Source organism: Penaeus monodon, unplaced genomic scaffold (genome assembly GCF_015228065.2).
Source record: "Penaeus monodon isolate SGIC_2016 unplaced genomic scaffold, NSTDA_Pmon_1 PmonScaffold_1047, whole genome shotgun sequence".
NCBI classification, from domain to species: domain Eukaryota; kingdom Metazoa; phylum Arthropoda; class Malacostraca; order Decapoda; family Penaeidae; genus Penaeus; species Penaeus monodon.
Window position 1 is genome coordinate 7501 of NW_023639126.1, and position 12500 is coordinate 20000.

At 30.0% G+C, this 12500-nt stretch overlaps 1 pseudogene; it reads left to right on the plus strand.

Annotated features, from left to right (window-relative positions):
* The window catches only part of LOC119568667, a 7436-nt pseudogene extending 4779 nt beyond the window's left edge, over positions 1-2657 (plus strand).
* Positions 2658-12500: the final 9843 nt, after the last annotated feature.

Sequence of the window (12500 nt, forward strand, 5' to 3'; positions counted from 1 at the left end):
AAGAAAGAAGCCCAAGAGGAAGCTAGAATTACGTCTCCAGCTTGGAACAAGAAAAAACCTTGGTATGTTAGGGAAGATTTTTTGCTGTGATTCAATTTTTCTATTATTATGATTATTTTATAAACTGATTTGACTGTAAATTCTTAATCATTAATATATGTGTATTATATGGTCTGCATTTGATTCAAAATTATTTATAGAGATGAGTTAATTATTTTGTCTTTGAATAGCTATTATACCTATGCATATTTTCCTTGAATGATTACTAATATATATGTATATTGTAAACACAAACAAACAAGTAACGTGTACACAAAGATAAAGGGAAACAGCACAGTAAAAATGAAATAAAACCGTAACGTTTTGAAACTCTTACGATTCCTCATCAGACGAATATAACTGAAATAGATATGTGTTGTTGTGTGTTGTGTGTGTGTGTGTGTGTGTGTGTGTGTGTGTGTGTGTGTGTGTGTGTGGTGTGTGTTGTACAATATATATATACATATATATGTATATATACATGTTTGTATATATGTATGTATGTATATGTATATATATATATATATTATATATATATGTGTGTACATATATATTTATATTCTGTTTATGCATATTTATGTATCTATATACATATATATGTATGTATGTATGTATTATAAATAAAATATATATATATATATATATATATATATATATATATATATATATATATATATATATATATATATATATATGTATATATATAAATGTTTTCCTTCCCTTATTTGACTTATGCAAATTCTGCATAGTTGTTTACATTATATTTCACATATATACATAATTAATTATTATCCCACAGCAGGAGGATTCACCAGCTCTTGGAGGACTTCGGGCTGTACGGGAGCGTGGAGACACAGCAGTTTTAACCACATTCCCAGCTGTAATTCCTGCGAATAACATCAACAACAACAATAATGCTACAAAGTAATGAAATTCAGGACTTTTAAAATTTTCATGTTTTTTGTGTGTTTATGGGATGCAGTTGTGTTGTGTAATGGGTTATTGATATAAATGCTTATTACTCTTTTGTCACTTTTAGGGAGAACTTTTTGGTGGAAGAGGAAGAGGAGGAATTGAAGAAGGAAAAGAAGGAGAAGGAGAAAGAAGATACAGGGAAAGAGAGCACAATTCATGAAGAGGAGGAAAACCGAGTGCTACCCCCACCTGGTGAGTAATGAGTGGTTCTAGGATTTTAGATGTTTGCATTTTTTGTTGAAAATAGATTACATGTCTGGGATGTTCAGTTTTCTGGGTTTAATAACTTGAAGCTCTGTAGGATATCTATGATATTTAATGCATAGATTTGAAAATAGTGATATGTGCTAAATATTAAAATGATAGTGAAGGCCTGAATTGAGGGTGATAGTAGGAATATAACGATATTTAACCGAAAGGCCTCAGGAAAATGTGTTCACTTTAGTATTGTTTTGTGAAATGTCTGCACATTGATTGCTAGTGCTCAGCCACAAAGGAGTCAATTAGTAGACCTTGTGATGTCACCTGATTTTACCTTTCCTTGAGTTTGCAGGAAAAATGTCTTTTTCACTAATGCCATCAATATCAATACTGTTATTTTCATTATAGACTTTATGATAATTAAAGTGTTATTGAAATTATTAACAGCAATATTAAGCACTAAAAACTGTTAATAAATTAAACTCATAGTGGACACGGCATACAACTACATGCCATTCCTTTTCGGTTGGGGTTAAGGATTGATGATTGTGAATCCTAATTTCAGTACCCTTTCCAGGAGATGTGGTAAGAAAAATTCAATGCATAAAGAACTCACGTACACAAGATATTTGATGTTTCTGTTATGATTATTTATTGAGATTGTCTTATTCATGTAGATATAAAGCCAAAGGTTTTACTGTTGATTGTGATAAATCTTGGGAACATAGATTTTTTTTTAATATTCAGATGGGTAGAATCAATTTAGCTTCATTTTGATATAGCAAGTGTCAATCGCCTTTGTAAGCTAAATAAGGGATATAACATTTCTCATTTCATTAAGTGAATATGCATGTTTATTTTCATTGCAGCTATGGTTGTAAAGAAAGAAAAGGAATTAGTGACAAGATCAAGTAGTGGCAGCAGCTCACTGAGCCACAGTGATGGAGACAGAAGGGAAACCAACAGCCAAGAAAAAGAGAAAGTAGAAGAGTTGGTGTCTACCCCACCTGTTCCACCACCACGGAGTTCTTCTACCTCAAGACCAGACTCATAGCTACAACTGGACTGTTAGCAGTGGAAATGTAAATGGGAGTGGGATGGTCACTCATAGTGGAGAAGGGGGCAGTAAAATAGACATCCACGTCACTGTTACTGTCAATCCATTTTCTCCTGGCACTTTAGCAGACCTGAAGAAGCAGCGGGCCATGTCACGAGCTTCCCAAAATTCGTACACGCTTGCCCCAGCTTCCAGTACTATATTCACTCTCCACACCAGAGTATGATTCCAGGGCACATGGCAGGAATCCAATTCACAGCCTCCTCTGTCAGAGTAGACACTGTAACCTACAGGCCACCTCCCTCCCCGTCGCTTACCCCGCGCAGTTTGTGGAGACCCAGCAGAGGTCATAGGTGGGGTAGACACTCAGTCTTGCTGCAGCTGATGTAAAAGTACTTGCAAGCTGGTGGACATTCAAGAGAGAATGTATGACCATAGGACACAAGTTGGCATTGTGATGGAATGTGAGTGTTACGAAGAAATGTGCTTTGTATATTTTGGAAAAAATCCATATTTTTTAGCCTGATAGAGACCTTTCTGTCAATATATTCACTATGGTGTATTTTACTGTTGATGACAGTGAATTGAGAGGAAAGGACAAGAAATTTTACCTGTGAAGTATGTTCAGGAAGTGAATGGAAAAACAGGAGTGATATTTGCTTATACAAGTATATGTAAATGGTAATGCAATCAAAGTCAACTTAATCCAGAGCCATATGAAAATTCATAATGTTGTTAAGGACTGTAGTGTTGTGTGTGAGTTAAAGGGATCCAAACCAACATTTCTAGCTGAAATGTTTTCTGGGCAAGTACTAAATGGAAGTGCCAATATGGATAATATAAAGAGATGAGAGATGTATATATTTTGACATACATAAGTAAAAATTGCATTTATTCCATCAAATGGCAGAAGGTTATAAATCTTCCCAGGCAAAAAAAATTATATATCCAGTCCAAAAAGAGACCAGTAACTTTTAATTATTTCGAAGATAGAACTGTGAACAAAAGAGTAGAGCTATTGACTATTTTATTGTAATACCATGTTCATAAACAGGCGAACAAAGAAAACTTCTTGAAATGGTGTTAATTTCCCACACTCACCCCCAAAAATAGTAAATAAGATAGTAAAATAAAAAAAATTGGGGAGGCATTGCTACATGGAGTATAGTTTATGGATTATAAAGTTGAATAGTTGTTAACTCAAATGCTATTTTACTGTAAGTAATATTACAGATTAGAGTTATGTGAAATAGGGACAGGGTGAAAAAGTATGAGGCATACTTTTTTCTGTAAGGAAATATGAAATATATTTGATATTCATGAAATCACATTATTAGTACATCAGGATGACCCATACAGTTAAAGCCATGGTTTGTTTTCTTGAATGTTTATGTATTGACTAGAATGTTTGCTTGACCAGATGTGGGGTGTGTTGTCTTTAGTTTCTCTCCCCACATGAAATTTTTAAATGTTCAACAAATTGTGATAAGTTTCGGCCCTCGAACACAAAGTTTTTAACTATTATTGTGATATTTTGAGGATCATTACTAACTAAAGAGCATAGTCTGTTTCATTATATTTTTTCTGAACACAACACTAGTAGTTTCCTTTTTTATTCATCATTAAGCTGGAGCGTCACCAGTCTTCCATTAATCAGTCTTAATGCTCAGGTCAGTTTCATATTTTTTATTGATTCTAAACTGACTGATGAAGAAACATGTTTAGCAATATGAATATTTATAGTTTTTAACAAGTGCCAGTTTACTGAGAAAAAAATTCATCAAGGGTATTAAGATAAGTTCAGTTTTTTGAGAGAGTAGAAGGCTTTGTTGGTAATGATTAAAATGTAACATTAATTGTCCTAGTAATAGCATGGTAATGTGTATTTCTTGTTAACTTTTATTAAGATTGTTAGCATGCTATTAAAATTTGAAAGGTAATGGAAAGTTAATCCATCCTTTATCATATTTTATGATATTAAGCTTTAAAAAACAGAAACATATTCCATTAAATGAAATGATAATGTTAGCTTTTAAATGTGTGAATGGGTAGTTTTCATTTATTTTGTCCTGCAGTTTGCTGTAGCTGAGTGAGAAATATTAGACTAAAAATTATTTCATTGTACTTATTTTACATTTTACTAATATTTACAAAATTGATCTGAAACTTTTTTCCTTATCTGACAAATTTATGCAGTTACAGTAATGGCAAGATAAACAAAGTAACACCATTAGATTGTTGCTTTATAAAACCTAGGGATTTACCTTTCAGACCCTGACTTAAGTATTAGCCTTTTGAATTTAACCCATTGGTGCCGTGCTATTCCCTCCGCAGTTTTATTTTATTAATTTTGTTTACACATACATGGCTCCATAAGAGCTTAGTCACTAAGTAGCCAATTAGTAATCCTATCTATCTCATTTTCCTTGATATTGAGAATTTTTGTTTTTTGTTTTTTCTTATTGATATTAGAATTTTTAACATCATAATCATTATAATGTCAATGCTAATAACAAGTGGTGATATTAATAGCATTAGAAAAAAAAAATCTATAAATACAAAGAATGGGGAAATCAGTTGACTTCTTGGTATCTGAGTACTTAATGGAGCTATCTTTTGTAAACAAATTTCACAAAACTAATTACAGTGGATATACATGTGCCCGGTGCCATGGTTCAGCCTTCATATTTTTTTTTACACTGGATTGTGCTTAGAGAAGCTAGAATGTATGGAAGCAGAATAACATAACAAAATGCCAATTTTTTTTTTTATTTTTTTATTTTTTTTTATTTATTTATTTTTTTTTTTCATCTGTATGCTCTTATGCTCTGAGTTATTTTTCCAATCTAATGTACAAAGTATCTCTTGCCTTATTTTTTTTATTTAGATACGGGCCTTGGTTAAATCCAGATGGAATTAGGTACAAGAATCTTGCAATATATACTTTGCATGTAAAAAGTATGTCTTGGAAAGAGTTTCAAAATAACTGGAGATAAGATATGGCAGCAAGATTTAATAAACTAGTTAGGTTAATGTTAGTAACTGAAATAAGCTTGCTTATACTCTTATCCATTTGATACCAAGACTGTATCACAGATGATAATTGCATATTACATTAGTATCTTGTTAAACAGGATTGTATGTAAAACTGAAGAATGGTGAAATGAGCAATTATATTCCAGAGTATGTGCACTTGTTCAGTTAAGCATGTTTTTGTTTTGCAAATGAAGTACTTACTCTAACAATTATCTAACTTGTTATGAAAGCTGTATTTGTGATAACATAGAATGGCAGTTTGCAAAGAGCGAGTGAATTTAAGCTAGAAGTAGATAGGTACTTTGCCAATATGCACATGTTGTGATGGATTAAAAGACTAATATATAAAATATATACATATACTATTGACTGTTAATCTGGCATGATATGCTAATACATAGAATTAGAAGTCAAATATTGAATATAACTAGCAATAAATTTAACCATTTGACAATGTTACATTCCAGGGTTATTTATTTCCGAAATAAAATTTAAGTAGAATCCATTTTGTAAATTGGAAAATGTAGTATAGAATAATTTTTTAAACCAAGTTTGTGCATGAACCTTTGAAATATTTGAGGAGTGGGCACAAATGCTAACCAGCACTCACATTGGGTATTTGTTATGATAGACATGACTGGGATTGTTTTTTTTTCTGCCTTTTCTTTCTTTTTTTTGTTTCTTCTTTCTCCTTTTCTCTCTTCTAAATTCAGAATAAAGTGTCCTTATACATTCACAAAAGACTAAGTCCATCAATTGAGGCCTTATATCTAGTGTTCAGTAATATTAGTTAATAAGGATACAAAATTAAGCTAATAAACTTCATTCTTGTATGACCATTATTATTTATGTTCTGTTTAAGTTAGGATGAGAACAGATTCTGAATGAAATGTGAATTGTAGCTTAATAGGCACAATAAATTTTACTAGAATGTATTACAAAATAGTTATTCATCATACATGACACAAACTTCTTGGCATTTTAAAGTCCTTCTTTTAGTGTTAGTTCCTAGAAAAATGGGCTTATTTTTTTTAATACTGGCATCACTGTAATGTTAGTTGGTGTTCTTGTACAACACATGCATGAAATTCTGAAATGTATTCCTATAGAGTTGTCACCCAGCACATTACCCTGTGAATGTTGAAATATATGTGTATTATTGATATTTTAAGTATGTAGAGAAAAGATTAGGAATAACTAGTCTCTCTTTTCACTAGTGAAGTGCCACAAGGTTAAAGCAATAACTGCTATTGAGTGTCACTAATTGTATGATATCAATGTTATACTTTTCTCATAATAGTGCCATAAATGATATGAATAAAGTAATAATTATTTGGCTTTTGTCAGTCAAAAAAACAAATAATAATAATAATAAATAAATAAAAGCATTTGGACTCAGAAAATCACAATACCTGATTTTAGGCTTTCCTGTACTTCAAACATTACTATAAAAGATAATGGGTGTAGCAAACTCACAATCTATTTTTGTAGTAATATATTTGTTTGATTTTTGGTGTCAATCTTTGCATAAAGGCTGACTTCCTTGTTCATACAGTTCTTTTTGCTAGCAGAGTTTCCCAGATTATTACAATGCCAATATGCATAGCCAAAAGGCTTTGCACTATATCAATATACATTTGCATAGTTAAGTTGTACTTAATTTAAAACCTTATGAACTGAAATCTGGGATTTTTCAGGTATATATTCAGAAATAGAAGCATAATTTAGCCTTAGCTTAAAATTGAAAAAAAGTTGACATTTTGGGATATATACTTATAATTAAATGAATATGAATATAGATAGTAAAGTAACATCTCATTGTATTTGAGTTTCAGTAGCACAAAATAAAAATGCATGGCTAAAGTAGCTTAATAAACTGCATATAAATTATTGGAATTGTCTAGTAATCAGGTATGACTACATAATACCTATCAATTCAAATGTGTATGACATAATACAGCATGGATTATCCTCAGATTATTAGAATATACATAAGAGATGGTTAATCAAACATAGAAATTATGTGAATAATTATTTCACACTTTATGGCGCTATTGAGGTTATGTTGTACAAATTTGTATACTCCTCTACAATGAACTTTATTGTGAGTATAAACTGCAAAGATACCTGTATGCAGAAATGTAACCATAAGGATAATTAACTGCACAAATATATAGGAAAGGAAGAATTCAGTGTATCCTATCTGCAATGCATGAACTGATCTATGTATCTAATGTGTGTATATATAGTGTGGCCTTACCATGTAGGTATGCCATGTTGTTATGATTTGTTGTGGCCCTACTGCTAAATAATAATAATCAAATATAAAGATCTATGATTTCATTGACCCTTTTTATTTAATATACATTTCTACAAATATTTTTGTAAAAAAAGAAAGAAATGTAATACATTGCAATTATAAATCTTGAATTACCTATGCACAATATTCCAAACAAAATATAGTTTAACTGTGTGAACAGCAAATAATACATATTAGTGACATGGTTAATGGTTAAAAGTTACAAAGCTAAATAAATGTGTTAGACATCAAAGGTCATGTAGCACTATAGAAAATTTAGTGAAAAGGTAAAGCAGGGGTTACGTGATTATTAAATGTGTTCAAGTCATACAGCAGTTCAGGATAGTATGGCACTAAAGGAGCAGAGGAGTGAGGGTAGAAAGGATGAGTAAATGGGCCAAGGTAGAGATTAACAGGGGTGTTTAGATCAAAGGAAGAAGTGTGAGATTCTGAAAGGATGTCCATATACATGAGTAAATGTTCACTGTTATGGTAATAAAACTAAAATTATAAACACACTTTTAATCTTTTTTACTACCCATTTACATCATACAATTATTTATAATTTCCAAGTATTGACTAACAATCTTAGAAATTCAATTTTAACAATGAATTCACTGATATTCTAACAAATTCCAAACTAAATGTAAACTCTACAAATGTTCATTCTCAGTGAAGCTGCATGAAAACCATGCACAAAATAATGAGAAACAAAAGTTCAAATTTATTAACAAAATAAGTAATACTTGGTGAAATGTAATGAAAATTGAGCTAATAAACAATGCATTGGCTGTTTAAGTAATCTTATAAATTATATTTACTTTGTAATTTAAAATAAACAAATCCATACTTAATGCTTCTTCACCAAGTTTGTCCCTTACAATAGAGCTAATAACTCTTATAATGATAACATGGAACTGTGGCATAAAAGAATTCTATCACAGATAGATGGTTTATACAACAATTTTCACTACATAAAATTATAATGCAGGAATTCTACTATCTACTGTTATGATATAATTTTGTTATGATATAAATTTTGTTTCCTATAATACATCCCTTATTGCTATCGCCGAACATATGTCTTAGTGCGGTCTTTTCAATACATGGTGTCCTCCAGATCATCACAATCATTTCACATGAAATTTTAAATAAATCATGTTATGACATCTTTACCCTAATCAAATTTATGATAAGCCTAAAAAATCAAATATTAACAACTAAGGAAATTCATTTATATTTAGATATCACTATTAACTGCAATAATAAACAATGCTACTCATAATATTACAGAAATAAGGGTTCAAAACAGATGAAAACCATTTTTTCGGTTTAAAGGGGGTATGTATAAACCTAAAAGAATTCTAAGAACCACAGATGAGAATGCAGAACAAAATTTTGGGAATTCTCTTGGCAGTGTCCTTTGTTTTGTCAGGCACATACTGATTAATCTACTTGAGCAACAATCTGTGGTGAATGTTACCACTAAGATGTAATTAACAATAAAGAAAAAACAAAAAATTTAAATAGCATTAAACAATGAAATATGACACCATGAAATCTTTCCTTCAAATTTATTAACAGGTGGTGAGAAATATATCTGGTTTGGATAACTAATGCCCACTTTTTTTCCGGAATTATGGAGAAAAATTAAACATGAATTATTCAATTGCTTGATCATTCAGGCATTATTCTTTTTGTAGCATTACTCCAAATAGCTAAAAATTTTCACAACATTCAGTATAGTACCTTATCAGTTCAAAAAGTACAGTTGATGCATTTGTTGGCAGTGCTTTAAAAGAATCAATTAATCTTGCATTATAAACCCACAGGGGACATGTGCATCCCTTATACCACCACATGAATATAACATACATACACTTCTGGAAATTCTTCTCTAAATGAATCATTCACATCACTGTATAAAAAAATTGTCATTCTTTTACATTCACAAAACTTCATACATCACTTGTTTTTGTCTTATTCACTTTGGCACTGGAATACACTAGCCGATATTTACAATAGAGCATTTCAGAAATTTATTTCATACTTACCTCCCAAGTGGTCTTTTTCTCTGCAGTTTTATTGAAAATATTTGTTAAAAGCCTTGATGTCTGTTTCACTCAGATCACATTTATAAAATATTTTGGGATTAATAAATAAGGCACTTGTTCTTACTGACTACTTGTTAGGTCTTTGGGAAGTCCATGAAATGCTAGTACTGACTTGTCATATACAAGGATTTGTATCCTAGCATGGATGAATTTAATCTCTGACTCTCAGACCCAAACAGACGTCCTGCGTATACCGACTGTAGGGCCCAGCCACGGAAGAGAATAGATATTTGTTAATTTGTATGTGTGGGGAGGCTTTGTCCCCAGGTACTGATGCACTCTCATTCTATGCCATACAGATCCAAGTAGAGCAGATGTGGGATGGACTTCAACTCCCTGAAATAATAAGCCTTAAATTAATAACACTAATAACAATAATGAATTTCCTTTGTTTTGCCTGCAAAAAAAAAGGGAAGAATTTTCACTCAGGATTTTATTCAGGGTTTTCTGGGCTGCCTGAAGCAGTGGCATCAAATGAGAAGCGTCATTTTATCTATGGGGTGAACACCAGGGAAGGTTTCTTCAAAATTTCCTAAATACAATATATTTCAAAAATTTAAAAAATTTAAAACAAAAAAAAGAGAAATAATGATGGGATCTTATTTAAAATCTATAATAAAGGGTTTCAAAAATTATATCTAACTTAGTTAAAATCAATATCTTTGCTTTTAATATAATACAAAATACTCACTGCAAAATTTTCTATCTTCAAATTTCTTCAAATTTCAACCTCCAAAATTTTTATTGTGATAAACTGAAAAACCCCTGATCTTGTACACTGCAGGGACCTTATTTTTTTGGATTTTTTGTTATTGTTGAATAATGATTCTTATCTAAAGATAAAATTAAAAACTTTGTATTTGATAAACACTCTAAAATAAAAATTTTACATGCATGATTATCTTCATAACTGAAAAAAATATATTAAAATGTTTTTTCCCAAACTAAACAATTTATTTGCATTCTTGGAGTGATGGAAATTTTTTCCTGCGTTGATCCTTCTAAAAAGTTTAAATTTTTACCTATTTGCTTAATTCTCAAGCTGACGACAAATTAAACATTCTTATAAAAAAACTTACAGGAAACCTGGCTGTAGGGTTAGCAGCGTGAAGGCAAAATATTCTTTGACGCAGTTCACAAATTATTGTAGATACAGAAGCGCAGTAACTGATGAAAATCACTCACTCTATTCTCCCCAACCCGGGTGACTGTTCACCCAACAATCTTACATCGCAATACAAAAAAAAGATTATTGTAATAAATGTTTTTGCACTTGGGAATATAATGACCCACAAAAATTTCCTATATTCATTTCTTTTAAAAAATATAAAAGCCCCCAATTTAAATACAAAGGCATTTTTTTTATTGATATGTTTAAACTACCTAAATTAGGCAAAACGTGCTTTAACAACATATTTAAAAATTTACGTTACAACATGTGTTCTAAACCGGGAAATTTTAAAACCGCCGGTGATTTGGAAAGCGACGCAATTATCCAAATCCCATTAGAAAATCCCGTCCAGCAAAATTAACTTACCAATCTTAAAATTGTTTATTTTTAAACAAAGACTTACAAAGGAATAATATCACAAACATAAAATTTCTCATATCTTTATAAAATGTCAAACTAACGAAATTATTTTTACGTTAGTGGTATATAAAGAATACGGGAGTGGTTCAACCAAGCACAGGGCCATATTAAGCGTATTTTAAGTTGGGGTTGTTAGCGATGTGTGAGAAAATTTTTTGGGTTTTGATAGTACAATGCTCGGACTCATTTCTTCGGGTCAAAACACACACTCAACAACTCCTCACGCTGAAAAAAAAATAAATAAAACTTAAAGGTATTTTTTTTTTACACATATCTCAACTTCCATTTTGGGTATATTTTCCAAAACTATCACAAAAACAAATATTTCATTCTAAAAAAAATATACAAAACTCTGACAAGGGTCAAAATTTACATCCACCTAATCTCACTCACCTGGGGTTTTATTGCGCCATACTAAGACTAAGTACGTACTTACCCTTTGGGGTAGACTTTGGAAATATTGAAGCTGTGGTGAAAAAAATTTGGGCCATCCACCTACAAAAAAAAAGAAAAAAAAGAAATAATAAAATGAAAAAATGAAAAAAAAAAAAAAAAAAAAAAAAAAAAAAAAAAAATATATATTATATAATATATATATATAATATATTATATATATATATATATATTATTATATATACATACAACATATACACACATATATATAATTATATATTATTAAAATATATAATATATATATATATATATATATATATATATATATATACACACACCAAAAACCCAAAAATATATTATTAATAATATATTTAAAAACAACAACAACATTAATACATACTACATACACACACACACCCCACACCACACACATATATATATAAAAATACACACACACATTATATACAAAAATAATACATATATACAAATAATACATATATATAATAAATATATATATTATAAATATTATATATAAATATATATAAACATTTTTTAATATATAATATATATATATATATTATATATATATATATATATAATTTATATAAATTTTTATATATATACATATATATATATTTATATTATTATTATATAATAATAATATATATATATAATACTAAATATATAAATATAAATATAATATATATTTATTTTTTAACACACCACAACACACACACACCCCACACACACACACACCCACACTATATATATATAATATATATATTATATATATAT